Source organism: Eumetopias jubatus, unplaced genomic scaffold (genome assembly GCF_037043125.1).
Source record: "Eumetopias jubatus isolate StellerSeaLion01/CBP00866 unplaced genomic scaffold, mEumJub1_p1.0 scaffold_9, whole genome shotgun sequence".
In the NCBI taxonomy this organism is placed as follows: Eukaryota; Metazoa; Chordata; class Mammalia; order Carnivora; family Otariidae; genus Eumetopias; species Eumetopias jubatus.
This window is the reverse complement of record NW_028274815.1, coordinates 9,000,566-9,025,421: the sequence shown is the minus strand read 5'-3', so window position 1 is coordinate 9,025,421 and position 24,856 is coordinate 9,000,566.

The window sequence follows — 24,856 nt, the reverse complement described above, 5'->3', positions numbered from 1 at the left end:
GTCACCTATTCTCCAATACAAAGTAAAAATAAAGAAAAAGAAAAAGTAACACCTTTCATGCCTGTCACTTTTTCATTGCAGAACTGTAAGTAAATTCCTCGTCTCCCTGCACCGCTGCACCACCCCTGCAGGATCATCAACCCTACACATCATCATTTTCCCTAATGAATTAGTTATTCCAGCATACCTTACAACTGCTTTTCTTTCAATGTCTGTGTACAAGTAAGTGGGAACATTTTCATCATTTGCTATAATTTATCGATTTGTTATTATCAGATTTCCTCAAGGACAAAGTCAATATTCTGGTGCTTTGTCTATTATTGATCATGATCTTGATGTATGTGTACCTTTCTCTAAACGTATTAAATATAATACAGAGACGTGGAAATGTTTTTGATTAATTATCACAAAAATAATATTGCATCAAAATTAAAAAGTTGGAAAGGGAATATTATCATTCCATTAAAATATATCAAGATTTAAAGAGAATTTTAAGATAATACGTAGCAGTGGCTGCTAGACCAACTAACATTTTCTGGCTTGCTGGGGACCCTGTGATTGTTTCTGCCACATCGGTAATTACTGGGGAGAAGCAGCAGCTCCTGCCACTGATTTTCAGCTCTTTCCGCAAAGTCACCCAAAACACCACTATCCTTTTTTAAATTCTGTTTTCCCCCCAACAAAATTGGCCACTAGAAAGGAAACCAATGAACGAGTAAATGATATCTTCCAAAAACCTTAAAACCATCAGAGTATCTGAACTGGGGAGGTCATCTCTGACCCAAGGCACGTGAGAATCCGCTATCCAAGCTGGGCTGAGGCGGGGAGCATAGCATCTCCTGAGCCCATATGACCATCCTCTGGAAATCTTCTCTTTTGTTTTGTTTTGTTTAAGATTTTATTTATTTATTTGAGAGAGAGAGAGTGCAGGAGCAAGGGGGAGGGGCAGAGGGAGAAGCAGGCTCCCCACGGAGCAGGGAGCCCGACACGGGGCTGGATCCCAGGACCCCGGGATCATGACCTGAGCCGAAGGCAGACACTTAACCAACTGAGCCACCCAGGCGCCCTGGAAATCTTTTCTGTTCACCAGTTGACACTGCTGGAGCTCCTTCTTTTCCAGCACTGGCAACTGAGCTGGTCCCACCTGCCCCCAAAGTGGAGCAGGCCCGAGGCACCAACAGCAGCCCTGAGACCCAAGAGGCTTTGGTCTGAACGCCGACTGCACTACCTCCCAGCCGCAGGATCCCGTCAGTGAGGCGTTCTCAGCCTCCGTTCCTCAACTACAGAATGAAGATAGTTAAAACTTACCTTGTGGGCTTGTTATGATAATTATGCACTCACTCAACCTCCGACGGACCTTCACTATGTGAAGTTCTACAGATAAAATAATAACATAGGTGGCAACACAGATCAAGTGCCTGGTACGAGGTTTGTGGTCAGTAAATACCTTCATATTTGTTAATTATTGCCTTTATTCAGGTAAACGATTAAAGGAGCAAATTAAAGCAATGAGTGAGGCTCCACCTCGTCCTGGTTCTGTTCACTTAAAAGGGAATCCAGGCTCTACTAAGTTAAAATCAGTTCAGCCCAAACAGAAGTAAAAAGGGCACCCTAAGGGGCGCCTGGGTGGCTCAGTCGATTGAGTGTCCGACCCTTGATTTCGGCTCAGGTCATGATTTCAGGGTCATGAGATTGAGCCCCGGGATGGGCTCTGTGCTCAGCACAGGGTCTGCTTGTCCCTCTCCCTCTGCCCTTCCCCAGCACTTGTTTTCACTCTCTCTATCTAAAATAAATAAATAAATCTTTTTTTTTTTTTTAAAGGGAGGGGTGGCACTTTAAGAGTGTGATTCCTGAAAATGAAACATAGCAAGGACCAGGCAGGAGGTAGGCACTTCACATGTGTTTGTGGTTGGACACCTCTCAAAATGATCTTCCTAAAAAGCATAATACAAAATAGAATCTAAAAACACCTTCCCTCTGTAACAAACTGGGTCATAGTAACATAGAGATACACGTGGAATGTCTAAAATACTTCACATCCCATCATGGAAAGAATCCCCCCATAGAAACAAGATGTCCCCCTCTCAGGCTCATTCTTTTGCCCCTGGGCTGCCCCTGCCCTCACCACCGCTGCAGCAGTTTACTCAAAAGAGCTCAGGACATAAATGAATAAATGCAAAGTCCACAGGGAACACCACTGAATGAAATAGTGTCCCTTCATGAAACATTGGGCAAGTTCACTGGCCAATTCCAGGAGGCCACGGCACTCTGCTTGGGTCCAGTGGGTGCCTGGATGAGGGGGCCCCGGTTCCTGCCCTCCAGGAGGTGGGCAGGCAGTGCGGGGAGGCACAGGTAACATGTGACCATAACATAGTGTGGTCAGCACAAAGACAGAGCTTTTGTCACTGCGGGATCTAAGACTCTGAGATGGGACCTCCAGCCTGAGATCTCCATGGAAGCCAAGTCACATCACAGCTGAACGGGGGCGTGACATGGCACCCCACAAATTATTCCATTTTCTCACATCTCAGGCTAACACTGAAATCAAACAGTAGCTTGCCAGTATTCTCTCTACCTTGTCTTCTTTTTGTTTCTTAGCCAAAAGCTGGCCTAGGAAAATGTGCCAGGGACCTATCTGCTGTCCCCCGTACTCAGACTTCCTCCCAGAGGTGCATGGTGAGGGGCAGAAGTCTGACCAGTATCCATTCCCTGTCGTGAGGATGTCAAGTATCCTGGAGCTGCTCAACTCTCAGCAGTTCCCTCCTCCCGGCAGCCAGAACCGTTTTAACTGATAAAGTAACAGTATGTTACCTGAATAATACTTTTGAAATGTTCCTGTGAGCAAGGCAGATAATTTTTAGCTACAATAACAATTATTTACTAATTAGAGAAGGCAACCATATCATTTTAATTTTTTAAAGCAACAATTCTATAATGCAAAGCAATTATGTAAAAAGGGATTATGATAGAATACAGATATAAAAATTTGTGTAGTAGAATATTTATAGTAAAGACACACTTCGAGGTTCCTAGCACACCTACAGGTAAATCACACGTACGGTATGACAGCATTTTTGGTTAAAATGTATATTATATATGTGCATTTAAAAAACAAGAACTGGGGCGCTTGGGTGGCTCAGTCGTTAAGCGTCTCCCACTCCCCCTGCTTGTTCCCTCTCACACTGTGTCTCTCTCTGTCAAATAAATAAATAAAATCTTAAAAAATAAAATAAAATAAAATAAAATAAAATAAAATAAAAAAACAAGAACTTATTTCTAGGTGGAGGAATGATAGTTTTTTGTTTTGCATTTGTCTGTGTTTTATGAGTTTCCTGCAGTTTAACATATCTTAACATTTGAAATGGGAAGAAAATGTTTTCCAGTCTTTTCATCAGCAAAGTAAATAAATAAATTCTCCTCAGAACAAAACAGAGAGACTGATGCAGATGCTGAATGCTAATATTATTGATCAGTTCTTTCCCGGAATTAATAGCATGAAGGAAGCTCTCTGCTCTCCAGGGTTCCCTGTGGGGAGACCCCTTAAGCACTCAGGGCAAAGGACAGAGCCAGAGAACAGTGTTTAGACATGTCTTTGACATCCTCAGTCATCATCCTGGACAGCCGGACAGTGGAAACAAAAGATCATTCTCGCAGGCCTGGCTGCAGCGGCTCACCTGCTCCCCGCTTCTGGTACATGCCCCCACACCAGCCACTGTACCACCACGGGCCTCAGGGGCGATGTGGTTAGCAATGTCAACATTCTCCACATCCAGCCGATGAGAAAACAATTTTTCTTTCTTTCTTTCTTTCTTTTTCTTCCTTCCTTCCTTCCTTCCTTCCTTCCTTCCTTCCCTCCTTCCCTCCCTCCCTCCCTCCCTCCCTCTTTCCTTCCTTCTTCCTTCCTTCCTTCCTTCCTTCCTTCCTTCCTTCTTTCCTTCCTTCCTTCCTTCCTTCCTTCCTTCCTTCCTCCCTCCCTCCCTCCTTCCTTCCTTCCTTCCTTCCCTCCCTCCCTCCCTCCCTCCCTCCCTCTTTCCTTCCTTCCTTCCTTCCTTCCTTCCTTCCTTCCTTCCTTCCTTCTTTCCTTCCTTCCTTCCTTCCTTCCTTCCTTCTTTCCTTCCTTCCTTCCTTCCTTCCTTCCTTCTTTCCTTCCTTCCTTCCTTCCTTCCTTCCTTCCTTCCTTCCTTCTTTCCTTCCTTCCTTCCTTCCTTCCTTCCTTCCTTCCTTCCCTCCCTCCCTCCCTCCCTCTTTCCTTCCTTCCTTCCTTCTTTCCTTCCTTCCTTCCTTCCTTCCTTCCTTCCTTCCTTCTTTCCTTCCTTCCTTCCTTCCTTCCTTCCTTCCTTCCTTCCTCCCTCCCTCCCTCCCTCTTCTTCCTTCCTTCCTTCCTTCCTTCCTTCCCTCCCTCCCTCCCTCCCTCCCTCTTTCCTTCCTTCCTTCCTTCCTTCCTTCCTTCCCTCCCTCCCTCCCTCCCTCCCTCCCTCCTTCCTTCCTTCCTTCCTTCCTTCCTTCCCTCCTTCCTTCCCTCTTTCCTTCCTTCCTTCCTTCCTTCCTTCCTTCCCTCCCTCCTCCCTCCCTCCCTCCCTCTTTCCTTCCTTCCTTCCTTCCTTCCTTCCTTCCCTCCCTCCCTCCCTCCCTCCCTCCCTCCCTCCCTCCCTCTTTCCTTCCTTCCTTCCTTCCTTCCTTCCTTCCTTCCTTCCTTCTTTCCTTCCTTCCTTCCTTCCTTCTTTCCTTCCTTCCTTCCTTCCCTCCCTCCCTCCCTCCCTCCCTTCTTTCCTTCCTTCCTTCCTCCCTCCCTCCCTCCCTCCCTCCCTCCTTCCTTCCTTCCTTCCTTCCTTCCTTCCCTCCTTCCTTCCTTCCTTCCTTCCTTCCCTCCCTCCCTCCCTCCTTCCTTCCTTCCTTCCTTCCTTCCTTCCTTCCCTCCTTCCTTCCTTCTTTCCTTCCTTCCTTCCTCCCTCCCTCCCTCCTTCCTTCCTTCCTTCCTTCCTTCCCTCCCTCCCTCCCTCCTTCCTTCCTTCCTTCCTTCCTTCCTTCTTTCCTTCCTTCCTTCCTTCCCTCCCTCCCTCCCTCCCTCCCTTCTTTCCTTCCTTCCTTCCTCCCTCCCTCCCTCCCTCCCTCCCTCCTTCCTTCCTTCCTTCCTTCCCTCCCTCCCTCCCTCCTTCCTTCCTTCCTTCCTTCCTTCCCTCCTTCCCTCCTTCCCTCCTTCCCTCCTTCCCTCCTTCCCTCCTTCCTTCCTTCCTTCCTTCCTTCTTTCCTTCCTTCCTTCCTTCCCTCCCTCCCTCCCTCCCTCCCTTCTTTCCTTCCTTCCTTCCCTCCCTCCCTCCCTCCCTCCCCTCCTTCCTTCCTTCCTTCCTTCCTTCCCTCCTTCCCTCCTTCCCTCCTTCCCTCCTTCCCTCCTTCCTTCCTTCCTTCCTTCCCTCCTTCCCTCCTTCCCTCCTTCCCTCCTTCCCTCCTTCCTTCCTTCCTTCCCTCCCTCCCTCCCTCCCTCCCTCCCTCCTTCCTTCCTTCTTTCCTTCCTTCCTTCCTTCCCTCCTTCCTTCCTTCCTTCCTTCCTTCCCTCCTTCCTTCCTTCTTTCCTTCCTTCCTTCCTTCCTTCCTTCCTTCCTCCCTCCCTCCCTCCCTCCCTCCTTCCTTCCTTCCTTCCCTCCTTCCTTCCTTCCTTCCTTCCTTCCCTCCTTCCTTCCTTCTTTCCTTCCTTCCTTCCTTCCTTCTTTCCTTCTTTCCTTCCTTCCTTCCTTCCTTCCTTCCTCCTTCCCTCCCTCCCTCCCTCCTTCCTTTCTTTCTTTCTTTCCTTTTTTTCCCCCCAAATCAGCTTTGTGTCTTCACGGCCCAGCTGGAGCATAGAGTTTATGAAAGAAATGAGCAGTAATAATAATCTTCCTTCCAAAATTAATAATTTTGCGTTTACAGGGAATATCCTAGCGTATGGGGATTACAGATAAATTTTGCTTAACTGTGCCATCTACCTCTTCTCCAATGAACACATCTGTGTAACAGAAAACATTTTATTTATTTTTTTAAAGATTTATTTATCTATTTGAAAGGGGGGGGCAAGTGGGAGGGACAGAGGGAGAGAATCTCAAGCAGACTCTCCACTGAGCGTGGAGCCTGATGCGGGCCTCGAGCCCACGACCCATGAGATCACAACCTGAGCCGAAATCAAGAGCAGGACGCTCAAGCAACTGAGCCACCCAGGCGTCCCGTTGTTTTTTTGTGTTTTTTTTTTTAAGATTTATCTATTTAGAGCAAGAGAGAGCGATAGATAATAACAGAACACATCTTAAAATAATAACAATAATTTTTAAAATGTAAACTCACACTTCCCAAACTGCACTTGAGTCCTGTGTGCTCCATACACCGGGTTTTAAACAGCCAGCTGCTGGAAGCTAGGACCGAGGCGGGGAGGCCTCACAGAAGCTGACGGCTGAAATCAGTCAGTGATCAGACAGGGCTGCCGCTGACAGAGGAGACAAAGTGGGAGCCTAACCCGGTCATGCCCATGCCTAAGGCAAGTTCAACTCCACCCCAGAGGTCAGTGTGCCCCAGACTGACCCAGGACACCGCAGTGTCACCACCCCTCCCTGGAGGGGAAGGTTGCCCAGCTGCACAGCAGGAGCAGAATTCCCCAGGACAGGAGCCTGCCACCACCCACGCAGACTCCCCGGGCCATGACTCACACCCCCACCTAACAGCCAGCAACTCCTGACCTACAGCATCCCTGAGCTGAACTATCCTTGTGGATCTCTCGAAGCCTAAAATTATCTATCTGAGCACCTCAAATTTATTATGCAAACTTTAGGCACTTTTGTGGCCCAATATATTTGACTTGGTAACAAAAAGCACCATTCTTAAAATCTTAAAAGAAATCAATGCAAAAGCAATTCAACGAAGGACAGATAGCCTTTTCAACAAATGGTGCTGGAACAATTGGATACCCACCAGCAAAGAAATGAACCTTGACCTAAACCTTTACACCTTATACAACTCAAAATGGATCACAGACTTATATGTAAAACATAAAATAGTAAACGTTAAGAAAAAAAAAAACACAGTCGAACATCTTCATGTCTAGGGCAAAGCAGAGTATTTAGATTTGATGCCTGTAAGCACCATCCTTAAAATGATACATTGATACACTGGACCTCATCAAAATGTAAAAGTTTTGCTCTGCAAAAGACCCCGTTAAGAAGAAGAAAAGACAAGCTACAGAAAGGAAGAAGATATTTGCAACCCACATGTCCAACACAGTACCAATACCTGGGATTATTTTTTAAACTCTCAAAACTCAACAGTTAAACTATGAAGAGATATTTTACCAAAGAAGAAGGACACATGGCAAATAAGCCATGAAAAGATGGTCAGCATCACTGGCCACCAGGAAAATACAAATTAAAACCACAGTAAGATATCACTATACGCCCATCAGAATGGCAAAAATACAAAATGGCGACAACACCAAATGCTGAGTATGCAAAGAAACTGGATCTTCATACAATAGTGGTGGGGAGCTAAAGTGGTAAAGCCACTCTGAAGAACTGTTTTACAGTTTCTTATCAAATTAAACAAGCAAATACCATAAGATCCAGCAATTGCACCCTTGGATATTTATCCCCTAGAAATTAACATTTATATTTACACAAAAACCTATGCCCAAATGCTCATACTAGCTTGATTCATTAACAGCCAAAAACTGGAAGCAATTCAGTATCCTTTAACGGGTTAATGGTTCGACAAACTGCGGTACATCGATAGCTTGGCACGTTACTCAACAATAAAACAGAACGAAAAACTGATACTCAAAACAACTGAAGTCAATCTCCAGGGAATTATGCTAAGTGGGGATGGGGAGGGAGCCAATCTCGAGATCACACACTGTATAATTCCATGTATAAAACACTTGTGAATCAACCGAATTATAGAACTGGAGAACAGATCCGTGACTCCTGGGACTCAGGGATGGGAGGGTAGGAGCGGGCAAGAGGCAGCTGTGTTCCTGAAAGAGCAACATAAGGGCTCCTTACAGGGATGGAACAACCCCTAGCTTGATTGTATCAGTCCTGTTAATAGTGTATTATAGCTTTGCAAAATGTTACCATTGGGAGAAACTGAGCGGGGTACACGACAGCTCTGTATTATCTCTTGCAACTACATGTGAATCTGTATTTACCTCAAAATAAAAATGTTAATCAAAAATAAACAACAACGATCAGCATTTTTTTTAAAAGATTTTATTTATTTATTTGACAGAGAGAGACACAGCGAGAGCAGGAACACAAGCAGGGGGAGTGGGAGAGGGAGAAGCAGGCTTCTTCCCGCTGAGCAGGGAGCCCGATGTGGGACTCGATCCCAGGACCCTGGGATCATGACCTGAGCCGAAGGCACACGCTTAACGACTGAGCCACCCAGGCGCCCGATCAGCATTTTTTTTTAAATATTCTTCTTGCTAGCAACTTGCTGTTAACACTCTTGTACCTGAGCAGCAGAGAATGCTTTGTCCAGACTCCCTGCTTTGTGAATCAGATATTCAAGTGCGGACACAGGGCTGGAGAAGATGCGGTGTTACCCCTTGCCTCTGTCTCCGAGTGAGAAGTCCCCCTGGGAATTTGCAAGCTTTCCACAGTATAAATGCGGATTGGAAGGGAGCATCCAAGGGCCAAGTCTGACCCTGTTCCTTTTCACCCATGCAAATGACCTCAGATAAATATAAAAGGAGGGGGTTGAAATCCCAACAAGGCATTTTTGTTCCCTTCCATGGTGATCAAATAATTGAAAGAAGGCCCTCGTGGTGACCCCAGCCCCAATCTGAGAGGTTTTGCAGCCCTGTGAATTGAGAGCGGTGCACCGTGTGGCTAGCGCCTCCTCTCAGCAGTGCGAGAGCGGGACGTGGAGTTTCTGGGTGCAAACGGGCTTCCTGAGAACAATCTCTGCAGCAACTGCACCGTAGGAGGACCAGGATGGACAGGGCTCTGCAGTCAGACCCAGACCCAGGGACATGTGAAATCTAGTTGCATCGCCCTGGGGAGCTAAAACTTCCTTAAGCTCTCAGAGTCTGGCTTTCCTTGCCTGTAAAATGGGGCCACCATTCAGCACAGGGCTGCTGAGACAATTTCATGTGAGGGTGCACAGCAACCTAGCACAGACTCATGGAGGTGCTCCAGGCGTGCCCTTCCGTACCGGCTCGCCCAAATGCCACTATAGCCCAAATCCTGCTTACTCCAGAAAAAGCACCTTATCCTCACTGGGCTCGAGAGACAAACGCACATCAGCCTGAGCTCAGACTCTGGGCCCGGACTGCTTGTGTCCAAAGTCTGTTTCTGCCACTTCCTGGGTATGTGGCCTCAGACAAGCTACTTAACTTCTCTGTGCCTCAGTTTCCCCTTCTGGGAAAGGAGGATGATGGCATCAACACCGACCTCGTAAGGCTGTTGTGCAATCTGAATGAATTGTATGGTGAAGTGCTCAGAAAAGGGCATGACCCCAATTTTTAAGTGTTTTTTGGGGGGGTAATGTTTTGTCAGAAGAAAAACAAATATCTCCTTAGAACCATCTTTTCTAAGTTTGTGAAAAATAACTATGTGATATGATAAAAGTATTATGTTAAGCCATATGAAACTGCCAATATTTTACCACTTTGACCCACAAAAATAGCAGTTCCACGTGGTTCTGCCTAGCAGGTAAATCTCGGGGCCTCAGTTTACCCATGTGTAAAATGTTTCCTAGGCCCTACATTTCCAGGCTGTGGTGAGGCTTAGGGGTAATGTGAAACGCTGGCAAAGTAGGGGCTTAATGAATGACAGCAGCTGGTGTGCCAAACGACCAATCTGCTTCCCAGTTGCGATGCTCAAAGAACACAACTTAAAAGTAACATCGCTGGGGCGCCTGGGTGGCTCAGTCGGTTAAGCATCTGCGTTCAGCTCAGGTCATGATCTCAGGGTCCTGGGATCAAGTCCGGCATCAGGCTCTCTGCTCGGCAGGGAGCCTGCTTCTCCCTCTCCCTCTGCCTCTGCCACTCCCCGTTTGTGCTCACGCGCGCGCGCTCTCTCTCTCTCTCTCTCTCTCTCTCTCTCTCTGTCAAATAAATACGTAAAAATCTTTAAAAAAAAAAAGTAACATAGCCAAGGAAAAAGAGGTGAGATAAGCTGATGATATTACTGGCCCGATTCCCATGCAGACCAGTCAATAACATGTAGGAGGAACCTCTTCCCAAGAGGTCATAGAATGACCCAGCGCAATCACCACAGAAATGAGCAGGAAGTGTGAATAGTGAGAAATGAGCACCCCTGTGGGAAAGCACCTCTAAGGCCAGCCCCCCAAGACAGGTCGCAGGTGTGTTCTCAGCATCTGACTAACACACGGCATGTTGAATTCTTGCAACACCCTATGAGGCATTTATTAGTATTGGTCCCATTCTACAGATGAAGAAACAAACCTAGAGAGGATTAAGTAGCTTGCCCAAGTATAGTTGGGCTCAGGTTTGATACTGGGTCTGCGTGACTCCACACAACCAGCTCTTAACTACACTCCCATTACCTTAACCACCCAGGTCACCCTCATTCACATAGAAGTAGAATCATTAACTAAAAGCAAGACCGACTAAGAAGGCAAGAAGTCGGCAGCTGTGTCGGGGATGGAATGGACTCCAGATTCATAGACGAAAGATCCCTTCCATTGACCTCTTGCCAAGGCAGCTCTAAAGCAGCTTCTAGAGCAGTGTTTCTTGACCTTTAGCACGCAAAAGACTCCTTGGAGGGCTCCTGAAAACAGATTCCCAGGCTCCACCAGCAGGGATTCTGACTCAGAAAATCGGGGGGGGTACCCAATAATTTATAACTCTAACAATTTCCCAAGTGATGCTGATGCAACTGGTCCATATCCTACAACTCTGAAGTCTCATGGGTCTGTGGGATGGGAAGTCAGGGAAAATGGCTTGTGTGGGGTACCCTCAGACCAGACCGCCCCCATAAGCCCATCTTCTCAGCCTGGCTCTGTCCAGCCCCACTCCCACTTCGGAGCCAGACAAAAATGGGTTCTCCAACATATTCTGCCCATATAACCTTGAGTAAGTCCACTGGCTTTTCTCCACCTCTATTTCATCTTTACAATGGGAACACAACTCCTCTTTACCAAATAAGGTTTAAGTGAGGCAAAATATGTCAAGTACTTAAGCTTAGGACAAAGTCAATAATGATTTATTTCTTCTCTCACTTTTTCTCAATCAGATTTATTTTCCCTACCTCCCCAAACATACCAGCCCAAATTCTACTTTTTTAAAACTTTTTTCATGTCTGTAGTCATTAGTAAGAATAGCAACAATACTTTCTATTCCTATAGATTACGAACTGCCTCATGAGGGCAGGGCCCGTGGCTCACACATTGTGTGTCCCTCACCACACCTAATGCAACATCTGGCAGAGAGTAAGCATTCAATATGGACTTATTGATCAAACAAACAGGTTGAATTTGCTGTCAAACTAACATTTTGAGAAAAATATTTAACCTTCAGAGATGAGAGCTTACACTAGTTCTCGCTTTCTGCCCAACCAAGAACCTTTCCTCTCTGCTAACTTCTAAGGGATGCTGTAGACAGTCAATAAACAAGAGGAAGTTTGTCATTTGAAGGCGAAGGTAAAATTGAGCTAGCATCCTAGATACAGTGGGGCAAAGCAGCTCTCTTGGAGCTATGAAAGTCCTAATATCTAATTCTCAGGCAAAATCAAGACTACATCTTAGTAAAAGAGGGCCAGAGAAGTTTCTAGACTAATCCTTCATAATAGCCAGTGAGAAAATGCAGGTTCTCAGAAAGAATCAGGAAAGATGATGGAAGGGAAAGGGGCAGATTTATCCTGAGATACAGGTGTTACTCTGACCAGCCCAGGGGCAGACAAATAAGAAGTCCATGTAGAAATTAACCGGAAACAGATGAAAATTTGAAAATTTCATAGAATGGACACAGACTTTTGTTATGCTAAGATTTGGCTTGTCTGTTGTATAGCTCTATAGTCAGACAGATGTGCGTTCAAATCCTGGTACAGCATCTTCCTGCTCTATGACCTTGAACAAGTTACTGAATGTCCCTGGACTTTGGTTTTCCTGCAAACAACATGGGAATGATAATGCTTACTCTTCACAGAGTAGTTGTGGGGAACTGAATGACATACCATCTACATCTGGAACCTGGCCCAGAAGAGCCGGGTACTTCTTGGTTCCCATTGACTTTGCCCCACTGGTAATCACTAAGGGAACAGAACCCGCTCCATCTGACGGCCTAGAGTTCTGCAGTGACTACAAATTACTTCCATGTATCCAACTAGATAACGGCAACGTTACCTGTCGCAAAGGAACCAATTTATAACACTTACGATGAAAACTCTGAAACGTCTACAATTAGATAATACGATCAAACTCCATGGACCCCACAGCTAACTTTGTAGTTAGTTATTTAAACGCTTTCACTAGTCAACGGTATCGTAATCCCGCTGTGTGGTGACAGACGGCGGCTATGCATGTGGTGAGCACAGCATGAACGCCTAGGCGGTACACCTGAAACTAACATAACACTATGTGTGTCAACTGTACTCAAAAGACAATGGGTGCTGCCTTCAAGTAATCAAATGTGTTTGGTTTTTAAACCTTAACTAGAGGCGCCAGAATCAGCTGTCCCCTACATGTGCTCCAGCCTCACCCACCAGAAGAAGAAGAGTGCCCTTGTTCCTCGAAGTCCCCCAAGCCAGCACTGGGAGCTCCTGTGTGCTCTTACAAACCGATCCTCTAACTGCAGGATCCAAGACTGAGTATGCTCACCTCAGGGGTAATCCTTGGAGTGTGTTATGGACTGAAGGCCCATGTCCACCCCCCCCCCAAAATCTATATGTTGAAGCCCTAACCCCTAATCCCAGTGTTGCTGTATTTGGAGACAGAACCAAAAGGAGGTAATTAAGGTTAAGTGCAGTCATAAGGGGCAGGGCCCCAAAAGCAGTGGAATGAAAGGTAGTTATGAATCAATGAAATGCTCTCATATGTGTGAGTTCCTTATTTTATTCTCTTGTACTGCCCTGCACACTTCTCCCCAGAGTCTAAGACAGAGCTAAGCATAGGATACTTTTATTCGACAAATACGAAACTAACTGGACTTTTGACTCAAATTCTCCTACATTAGAAGTCAAGATCTCAAAGTAGAACCCTTAATTGTCCCGTTTCTATGAGGATTTGGCTTGGCTCTCTATCCAGAGTTCTGTAAGGTCCTGAAGAACAAAAACTCATTCATTCATCCAATATTTACTGAGCACCTACTACGGACCAGCCATTGTGCTGGGCGCTGGGCACAACAGTGAGCAAAGGAGACTTGATCCTGCACAGCACTTACTGAGTACCATGGGGAGATAAGACCCTAAGCAAATATTTGTGTCATTACAAATGTGGTGAGTCACATTAAGTGGTTTTCAACCTTTTTTTTTTTTAAGTAGGCTCCATGCCCAATGTGGGGCTTGAACTCACAACCCTGAGATCAAAAGACACATGCTCTACTGAATGAGCCAGACAGGCACCTCCTAACTGTTTTTTTTTTTTTTTAAATGACAATTGCCTACATATACCGGAGTTCAGAAACATTTTATCTCATAATTTCTCCCAAATCTTTTTGTCAAGAACATGTAACTGCCAACCAGATTTCCTGATCAACAAAAGATCTTGCAGTCACTCCACAGTTAATAGCAGTCTGCACAAAGGGAAGAAGCCAGTCATTGGACTGACTTACATGGCCAGATGATGGATAAAAGCACAATTTCCAGCAGCTTTTTGTTTCTGTCTTTTTGAAAAGAGCTCATAGACTCTCGGCTTAACTTCGCAGATTAGTGGTTCTCAAGCTTGGCCGTTCGTCAAAATCACCCAGAGGGCTTATTAAACCACAGATTGCTGGCCACCACCCCCAGGGGTTCTGAGTAGTCTAGGCAGGGGCCTGAGAATCTGCATTTTGTACAACTTCCCTAGTGACGCCGAAACTGCTGGCCCAGGGATTACAATTTGAAGAGTGACCACACTAGACTAAAAGGCAGGCTTTAGCGTGAACAAAGTTAAAGTTGGAAGGAAGCTTACAGATCACCTAGGTCAGGCTCCTCAGGTGACAGGCATAGAACATGAGCCCAGAGAGGAGAACCAATCCTCTCAAGGTCAAAACCAAGCAAGTCAGGCCATTTCTCTAACTGTGGGATCACTGGCCTTTCCGTGACACAGCCTCCTGGCTAATCCACTTCCTTCTGCTGAGCCCCCAAAGACATGCCCTTCTCACTGGATAAGGAGGTAAACTCATCCTCAAAAATACAGGGTTCGGATATGGTATCATGTCTTAGATCTCAAAGAGATCCAGTAGGGTTGCGGGGTGTGGGGGCAGGAGGGAGATAAAAGAATAAAAATTGTCAAAATGTTGACAATTGTCAAGGCTGGATGATGATCACAAAGAAGTACACTCTACATTCTTCCCACTTTTGTCGATGTTCAAAGTTTTCCATAATAAACTAGGTAACGGGAATCCACTGGATCAAGTCTAGTCATTGCACATCTCTGAGAGGGCTTCAGGTTCTCACACAGCCCCTGAAATATACTCCCCTCCCCCCAAAATAGTTTGAACATCTGTGACATGCCAAGCCTTGGCTGAGCACTAGAGGGATTTAGAGAAAATTAAGACACCCGTTTCTGTCCTCAAGAAGCCTGTAATTTGGTGGAATAAATGAAAAGCATATCATTGTGTTAGAGAGAGAGATAAATGGCAGAGACGATTAAGAGTGAGCTAAGAGATTAAGTGGACAGAGGCAAAACGGCCTCCTTTCCCACTTTATATCCCAGATGTTAAACTTTTTTTGCCTCTAAGAGCAGTCAAGTTTTAGAAATGTGTACTACCATCAATCGGTAATGTTTTATCAAAATGAAAAGACATCAAAAGTAGAAATAATAGGAAAAGGCCAAGGATCTGCTAAAGAAATAGTAAAATTACTATTTTTTATACAACAGAATATAAAATTATTTAAAATGATAATATGAAAGAAGTGATAGGTAATATTCACAACATTTAAATGAAAAAATATACAAAGTGACATAAATAACATATATAAAACACGTAATTTTGAGCAATGTTTAGAAGCATATAAAATTTAGTTTTAATACCAGAAAAAAATACACCAAAGTGTTAACAGTAATTGTAACTGGATCATAGATTTTTGGTGTTCTTTTGTTTGTTTTTAACTCTTCTGTATGTTCTTAAATTGTCACAAATATACATTACTTCTATCATAACCTTCCTCTCCTGCTTTTTTTAAGTGCAATTAACTTTAAAGTCCTACAATTTATCTGTATATCCAGAAACCGAACCAAAAAGCCAAGAAGGCCCATTAAGCAGTGTATGAGCTGAGGAAAGTAACTGCCTGGAATCTTTCTGAAGAGATTAGAGGTCCCTGGGCCCTCCGGGATGGCCAGGCCAGGCTGCCCCAAGCCAGCTCTCATGGTCAGTGGCCCCCACAAAAGCCCAAGAGACTACCTTTCCCAGTCTGGGCCAGAACCCCTGAAGCATGGTTCTGGGGAAAGGTGCAATTATTAAAAGCAGGCTCCCTTTACCCTCTTGGTGCATGAAGGGTCCTATACCACAGCCTTTGTTTTCATGTCCTGGTCCCTCTCAATTCTGATGACGGCCTGGCATGGTGCAAGGGTGCAGGGGGACAGGGGGGCAGGGGCCTAGGGGCTCCGGGGGGCAGAGGGGCAGGGGACCTGCCCTCTCTCTTTAAGCTACAGTCTGTCTTCTCATTCTGATTTTTCAAACTTTTACTAGCTCTACTTTGAAATTGCCTCTGAACACTGGAATTGCTAAACAATTCAAATGTTGAATCCACAAAATGAACACCATTTTCTTCAAAAGGGGATTTCTAGTGTCAAGCATGATGGTAGTACCAGAATGAACACCTACAATGCCATGGGGGGGGGGGGGGGTCATTAGGTTGCTTACTAAATGAAAGAACGAGTGGTCACTTTCATATTATGCACAGAAACCTTTAGACAGGCTCTAGGAGATTATAAGCTTTCTTGTTAAAAATTCCAAGACAAGGGCGCCTGGGTGGCTCAGGTGTTAAGCGTCTGCCTTCAGCTCAGGTCATGGTCCCAGGGTCCTGGGATCAAGCCCCGCATCAGGCTCCCTGCTCTGCGGGAAGCCTGCTTCTCCCTCTCCCATTCCCCCTGCTTGTGTTCCCTCTTTCGCTGTGTCTCTCTGTCAAATAAATAAATAAAATCTTTTTAAAAAAAATTCCAAGACAAAAATACACATATTTAAAGTGTAGCTTCAAAGTACCCACCAAGTAGGATCACAGGTATTAGTCCAACTGGCTATTTTTCACTAATTAAAAACATTTAAGCCACAAACCGTTTAAACCAAATGCAATAACAAGAAAGGGCAGGATGGAATTTCAGCGGCAACCAAGCTTCTTACGCCATAAAGAATACTCGTTCTAGAAAACAGCAGCGACCCTCGTCCGCTGCTCTGGGAAATGGAAACTGTCACAGATCACATTGCAAATTTTAAATGAACCAGATTCCAGCGCGAAAAGACGTGCAGAAACTTCTCCTCACCTGTTTCATTTCCTCATTTCACATTTTAAATTTGGTTTTTGTTTCCCAGAAACAAACTTTTCTAAGGATTGGTTCTAAGGAATTCTTCAAATCTGCCCAGAGATTTAAGACATTCTCAACGAATAGAGATGGGGTTCTAACGTCTTTAAACTAATGGCCTTTAAAACTCCCAATTACATTTTCCTACAAAGTGCTGCAGACTAAGGTGACATTAACACATTTCTTTAAGACAAAGCACAGAACCTCCCCAGACCTCCACCTCTCCCCATGTCTACCATCCCGTGTTAATCACAGAAATTAAAATGCTCTCACTGGGAATCAAAGTTTTTGTTCAAGTGAAATGTGCACATTGATTGTTTTAAAGATCTACTAAAAACACCCTTCAAGCCCGGAAGGGGCTCCCCTCTATAATAAGAGTTTAGTCAAGAAAAGCTTTAGTCTACAGATTCAGGAGTCCCTCTTTTCTGTGGGTCCTCAAGACCAGGGATCAAAAGAGGGTTGACAGCAAAATGGCCCAGCATCCTTCCCAGTGAATGGCGGGTCGCCCTGGCCTCCACGCCGGCTAGGCGCCCCGGTGGCCACACACACACACACACACACACACACACACACACACACACACACACACACTTTCTCGGACACACACACACACACGCTCACTCACACACACACACTTTCTCGGACTTCAGGAAACCAGCCTTTGTTCCCAAGACGCAAAACTGGCCTCCAGTTACTAACCCCCCACCACCCCAGGGCCGTAAGCCCCATTTTCTCCCGTGTCCTTAGTGCTGGGGAGATGTGGCTGCCGCCTCGGGCTCCAGCCTTTTAAACACACAGACGCAGACACACACCCTCAAAAATAATCGTTACCGCCGGCATTGTCATCTGTAAGAGCTCTCCCCTGCAGAGGGCTCACCATGTGCCAAGCGCCCAGGGCGCGCTCTCTAACTTTCACGATCGCTCGCACACACGCGCGCGCACACACACGAGGCAGCAGCACCCAGGTCCCACGTGCCCTCGAGACTGGACCCGGACCCTACAGCGCCTTCTTCGCGGGCGCGGGCCGGGGGAACACCCACGCCCACCCGCGCCCCGCGCTCCGGGCCCCGCGCCCGGCTCCGGAGCCCGGCGGCCCGGCGGCGGGGCGGCTCTCACCTCGGCCTTTGTCCTCCCGCCGACGCAGCCCCGCTCGGGTGCGACCGCCGCCGTCGGAGGGCCAGCCCAGCCTCTCGGCTGCAGTCCCACCCACAGCTCCCGGGCTCGGGCCGGGCGGGGGGCGCTCGGCAAAGCCCGGATCGGCGGAGCGAGGCCGGCGCCGGGGACGCGACCCCTGACCCCGGCCGCCCACCCCTCGAATCCACTTCTCCGGGTCTTCGGGCCGACCGCGCGGTGGGCTCCGCGCCCCGGGACCCGACAGGGAAGGGTCGCGGCGAGGGCGGTGTCTGGCGAGGGGGGGCGGGGCGGCCGGAGCGAGCCCCGCCGCCCTGCCGCCGGGGTTCGCGCCTCCGTGGGACCCCAGCCCCCTCGTCTCCCGACCCGGTGCCCGGGTCCCCGCGCTCAGGCCAGGCCGATGGGCGGGTCAGCCGCCAGCCCCAGCCCTGCGCCGGCGCCCACCTCGAGGAAATTCCCAACTCCCTCCCGAAGCTCCCAGCACCGGCCTAGGTGCGCCGCCTGCGCCCAGGAAATGTCGCTTTCTTCTCGGTTCTCCCGGAGGGAGTCCCCCGCCCCCGCAGCGGCCCGCGAGCCCTCCACCCTGACATACCCCTCCCCCCCTGCACTTCCGCGGGACCGAGACCTGGAGCCGCTCCAGCCACAGCGGACTCCGCGGGGCGGGGGGTCTAGACAGAAGTGGGAAGAACCCTCGGAGAACAGAGGTCATTTTGTCACCTGGGACCCAGGCGCCCAGAGGAGACAAGGCAAGTCTGTGAGGCAGCGAGAGAGGAGCCCAGACCTCGCAGTGACTCCACGCCCAGGGCCCCGGAACCCCCCGCACCCGGCCGCCGGGGCTGAGCCCTGCAGAGGGTCCTTGTCGGCCGGGCGCCCAGCAGGACCCGCGCCCCGCGCGCGGGTCTCCCGCAGCGCAGCCGAGCGGATCATACAGCGGGGACAGGAGGAGCCTGGTCCCCAACAGCCCTAGTCGGCGAGCGGCCCACGAGGGGGCCTGCCTAAGGCCCGCAGAGGAGAAGGAAGATTCTGGAACTTCGGGCTCCGGCGGGTGGAACCCGGCCACCTTTGCCCTGGCCCCCGTGTCCGGTCAGAAGAAGGGGTGAAGGAAGGAAGGACTAAAAAGCAGGAACCTCAAGACTTTGCAGACCTCGCTGGCGCGTGGTGCAGAGGTAGCCAGAGCAATGAGCACAGGGCAGGGGAAGTAGAACTCGAGATGTCGTTCTTCTTTTAAGCAAAAGTCATTGCCCCTGTGATTTCAGGAACCTGCGAGATGCAGAACGAGTCAGGACCTGCCCTGTACCCTCGCTGCCGCTCACCTCCTCGCCCCGCCAGTGAGGTCTTGGGCCTAAGAGTCAGTGACTGGAGAGTCACAGTTCACGGAGCTGGGGGGGTTAACCGAGGAAAGGAAAATGAGGGAAGAGCTCCCAGCAAATGCCTGCGCACGGCGGGTCCTCAGTAAAAATGTTGCGTGAAACACTCCTGGCAGATCTGTGCTGCCAATGGCAGCACCATCATTTTCCTTTTTATTATGAAAGATTTCAACACACACTGGAGAGATAAGATCATGAGCCCGCCCTGTGTGCCCAAGAACCAGCCAATCCTAACATCTTGCCATACTTTCTTCAAATGTTCCTGTAAAAAAGAAATATCACAATGCATTAAAGCCCCTGGACAGCCCTCCCTGATCCCAAGTCTTCCCTCCCCAACCCCGCAGTACTCTTCTAAAACATCCCAACCATGTTTTTGTACCATTACTGCTATTCATGCGTTCATGAACTCTATATAGCATTTTTCCTAGTTCTACAACTTTCTGTGTTTTGTTCTGTAACCAGGTGGGTTGGCTTTATATTGTTTTTTGTAAGAGCCATCTAGTCATACACAAAGCCCTACTTTATTCATTTTTTTTATTTTTTTCCTAGTTTCAGAGGTAGAATTTAGCGATTCATCAATTGCACATAACACCCAGTGCTCATTACATCAAGTGCCCTCCTTAATGTCCATCACCCCAACACCCCATCCCTCCACCCACTACTTTATGCATATTAACTGCTAAGTGGTATTCCAGGGGCACCTGGGTGGCTCATTTGGTTAAGTGTCTGCCATGATTCAGGTCATGATCTCAGGGTCCTGGGATTGAGCCCCGCATCGGGCTCCCTGCTTGGCAGTGAGTCTGCTTCTCCTTCTCCCAGCTCATGCTCTCCCTCTGTCCCTCTCAAATAAATAAAATCTTCAAGTCTGTTGTATGGCACAATTTATATATACGTTCTTCTGTTGATAGATATTAGAGCTGATCCATTTTTTCGTGATTATAAACAAGACGGTAGTGGACATTCTTGAAATTACATCCGTATTTCTAGAGTACAGGCCATTTTCAACCAGTCCAGTAAAAACATGTACGGAATAGCTATGTTGAATTAACACTAACCAATATGTTTGCTCTATGGTTTAGGGTAGTCACTGCAATTGCTAAAGCAGTAATCGTTGTAAGAAATGCCTGTACTTTTTTTTCCACTTACATTTTGACAGCTTACATTTTATCAAGCAAATAAAATCCTACAGAGCAGAGGTCCGCAAATGTTTTTCTTAAAGGGCCAGAAGTAAATATTTTAGGCTTTACCAGCTAAGATGCAAAATTTAAGCTATTCTTTTATATAAGTACTTTTAATTATAACCTTTTAAAAAATGTAAAAAAAAATTTATCTCATGGACCATAAAAAAATTTTTAGGACCCAAACAAACAAAACAGTGAGCGGATTTGGCCCATGGGCCAGAATTAGTTTGCCTACTTCTTGTTATAATAAAGTCATTCCAAAAATTAATTCCTTTCTTTGAAAACCAACATTAAAAAGGAAGTCACTTTCAATAAAGACAAAAATATAATTCGGCTCGCCAGAAGAAGCAAAGTGAATTTGATGTTACTGCTAGGGAAAAATTCTTAGAAAGATGTCCCATGCCTTAGCTAATTAATACAATGACTTTGGAGAAGCCATTTAATCCTAGTCTTAAAATCTATAATAATTTTAGAAATGCATAGGCTCCTACCAACGAAGAAGTAATTAGACCAGAAAGGAAATCTGATGAAAAAGCTGTGTGCTTAATGAATCATCTCTCTGTTCCTAGTTTATTGATTTAAACAACTAGCACACAAATACAAACGATGAGATCTGTTTTTTTCTGAACTGAACCTGACCCGGTTATTTTATACGTCTTTATTGAACTTGAACCAAAACTTGAAAAAGTAATTTCAAGATATTTTCTTAAATGAGGAGAATCAACCTCGTTTAAAATGTTAGCAAGAATGGGACCAAACTAAAAATCTGTGGTGGCTAATCTGAAACTTACAAAGGAGCTGCTAATCTCGAAGCGCATTGAATAAGCAGGGTTCTGGAGGAGGCCGTGAGGTCAGGAAGGCAATTAGACATGGCTTCTGGGCACATTTGTTTCTCTGACCAGCATTATCCTTAAGAATCACATGCGTACGCTTCTCACACACCTACACACGCACATGCATTCTTCTATCCTTCACACACACTTCCCCATTACATGTCTGTAAATGTGCTAACAAAAGTGTTCCTTACCCGTATCTGCTTTCCTAAATGCATACAGCACACGTGCTTCACATGTATAGCCCTTTTTCACATACAGACGTATCTCTCATACACGTGTTTCTTCCCACAGATACCAAATATTTCTCCTGATTTCACACACACACGCACATGCCTTGTCACACAAACATTTCTCCCCTTGCAGAGCGTTTCTTGCACAGCCAACTCTTCTCATACCTCGTTCTTTCTAACATAGACACAGTTTCACACAACTTCGCCCAGATATACGTTCATTCTCTCACACATTTTCCTATATATGTATCTTTGCTTATCTCACCACACGTACCAATATACACACAGTCCCCTTCCTTTCCTGCCTTGGTACAAACAGCTTCCACTTGTAATCAGTCATCACAACCGCCCAAGGAAAATGCTGCAGAGTGGAATTGGACGAAGCTTCTAGAAGCTCCCATCTGTGTATGTCAAGCAGTTTAGAATTGTTTGCTTTCAGCATGCCACTTATAATGGGGGCTTCTAAATGGCTTAAGGGTACTTAAAGTCTATTCTCTTCCAATAATATTTCTATAACCTGGTGTGTGTTAACTGTCACTTTCTGTACAGAAAATGTCTCTCTAGCATAGTAAATGCTTATACCCAGCTTGCTTCAATTCTCCCAAAATGTGAATGGACAGGTGCATTGGTTTGTTCAGGTTGCCGTAACAAAGTACCACCGACTGGGTGGCTTAAACCACAGAAACCTATCAGCTCACAGTTCTAGAGGGTAGAAGTCCACAGACGAGGTGTCAGGAGAGTCTGTTCCTTATGAACACTGTGAGGGAATCTCTTCCGTCCACTGACTTTGATCTGTAGACGGCTGTCTTCCCTCTAGGTGTATCTGTACCCCAATCTACTTTCTCCTAAGGACACCAGTCATTGAATTAGGACCCATTTTAATGACCTTATTTTAGTTTGATTACCCCTGTAAAGACCCTATCTCCAAATAAGGTCACATTCTGAGGTACTGGGGGTTAGGACTTCAACTTACAAATTTGTTGGGGTTTTTTTGTGATTTTATTTATTTATTTGAGAGAGAGAGAAAGCACAAGCAGGGCGAGCAGCAGAGGGAGAGGGAGAAGCAGGTTCCCCACTGAACAGGGAGCCTAACGCAGGTTTGATCCCAGGACCCTGAGATCATGACCTGAGCCAAAGTCAGACGCTTAATCCACTGAGCCGCCCAGGTGCCCCTCAATTTAGGAATCTGGAAGGGGGCAGGGATAAGGAACACAACTCAACCCATAATAGCAGGATTTGACTTGTTTCCACAGGTGGTTCAGACCAGAGATACCAAATTCTTCCTTGATCAGTAGTACATCTGAAACCTAGATGTGGCAGTTGCTCACTTGAACCTTAAACTCAGATCCGACTGCACCGACTCTACCCCTCTCCACCTCCATTTTAGCGGGGATATTGACCACCCAAAATTCAGAAGCCCTATTCAATGGACTCCCTAAGGTGAAACTGCTCCACCTGGTGGACAGTCAAGGCGATTCACTTCAACAAATGAAAAACCTGCTCGAAACGCCACTGTGAACTCTCCCTGGTTGGTATCAAATACGCGATAGATAGGTAGATGAACAAAGGAAAGAGTCCCAGGAGCGAAACAAAGTTGGGGCAACCGATATATTTCATGGGGGTAGTGCATGGAAGGTGAACATTTAAGTAGAAAACATTTAATGATAAGACATTCGTAAACACAGTAAACTGTGCTTGTATAGAAATAAATCGCATCTGCCTGGTGTGCAGCAAGATTTAAAAACCACCCTCACAATCTCTAATGGCATTTACAGAACGAAACTACGTAGAAAGGAAGACAATGCAAAGGATGTAAACAACATCACTGTAGCTATTGGTACCCATCACACTTAACTTCTTCATTCTCTTTTTCTCCAAAGAGTACCTCTTGGGAGTTGATTCCTGCAGGAATGTAATGGGATAATGTACAGTATGTACATTACAAACATGTATAACAGACCTGGATTGTTGTAATGTATCCCCAAATTCATATTTGCATCTCACTGACGTGTCAGACTTCTATTTAGCCCAAACGTTTGGAAAACCTTTGATAGCATCAGCAAAGAAAAAATTACTACTCTGCAAGCTGGTAGCTTTTTGACGGGTAGCTTCTTTCTATTCAGAAGAACAAGGATGCCTTTGTTGAGAAATGTATTAATCCAGAGTGAACAATGCTATTTCTTAAAGGCCAACTGAAAATGTATTGGCTTTATCATATTTTTCACACCCTCAGCTCTTGCTAGAGGGAAAGTAAGTTGATTCAACTTCTTTGAAAAACAATTTGACAATTCCTATCAAAATCGCCAGTACATCTCTGGTCCAGTAAATCACTCCTAGCCACGTATCTTTTAGGTATACTCACACCTGTGTGAAAGGAAGTCTGCACAAGATTAGTCCATATTGCATGTTGTTCGTGGTAACAAAGTGTTAGAAATAACCTAAGTGCCCAGCCGTGGGGACCAGCACAGGTGATTTATGATACATACACCAAGGGGAATACCATATGGATTTCAAGAAAGAGTGAGAAAAACTTTCATTGCATTGTTATGGAACAGTCTGTAAGATATTTTTCTAGGTTGAAAAAAATAGTATGATTATTAGAGTGCAAACAAGGGGCAGGGGAAATAGCACAGGTGAATGGGTGTGCCTAAAACATCCCTGCAAGAATACATAAAAAACTGATGCAATGGTAGCCTCCAAAGACAGGACTTTGCTGCTGAAGGACAGAGTGGGAGGGAGATTTTTCACTGTTTACTCTTTTGTACCTTTTGAGTTTTGAGCCATATCAATGTAATTCTTCAAAAAACTAATTTTTTAAAGATTTATTTATTTATTTTAGAGAGAGAGAGAACACAAGCAGGAGGGGCAGAGGGAGGGGGGAGAGAGAATCTCAAGCAGACTCCTCTCTGAATGCAGAGCCCGAACTGGGGTTCAATTCTCATGACCCTGAGATCACAACCTGAGCTGAAACCAAGAGTTGGACTGTGGGACCCAGCGCCCCCCAAAAAACTAATTTTTTTTTTAAGATTTTATTTATTTATTAGAGAGCGAGCGAGAGAGAAACAGCATGAGAGGGGAGAGAGTCAGAGGGAGAAACAGGCTCTGCACTGAGCCGGGAGCCTGACGTGGGACTCCATCCCGGGACTCCGGGATCATGACCTGAGCCGAAGGCAGTCGCTTAACCAACTGAGCCACCCAGGCGCCCTAAAAAACTAATTTTTTTTAATTTAATTTCCCCGGCCAAAATTCCTCAAAAATTTAAAAATATTTTTCAATTATTGGTATCATAAGTCTGAAATCAATGGGATTAGTCTCTAACATTTAGTAACTTCCTTTCCTTTTAGGGAAGGTATAGTTTATCTTTTTCATTATGTAAATGGTATGTAACTACCTAACAAAAGATTCCAAGTTAGTTAATTGTAATTAATTCAAATGGATATTTATAATACATATCCCCACATACAGAAAATGCA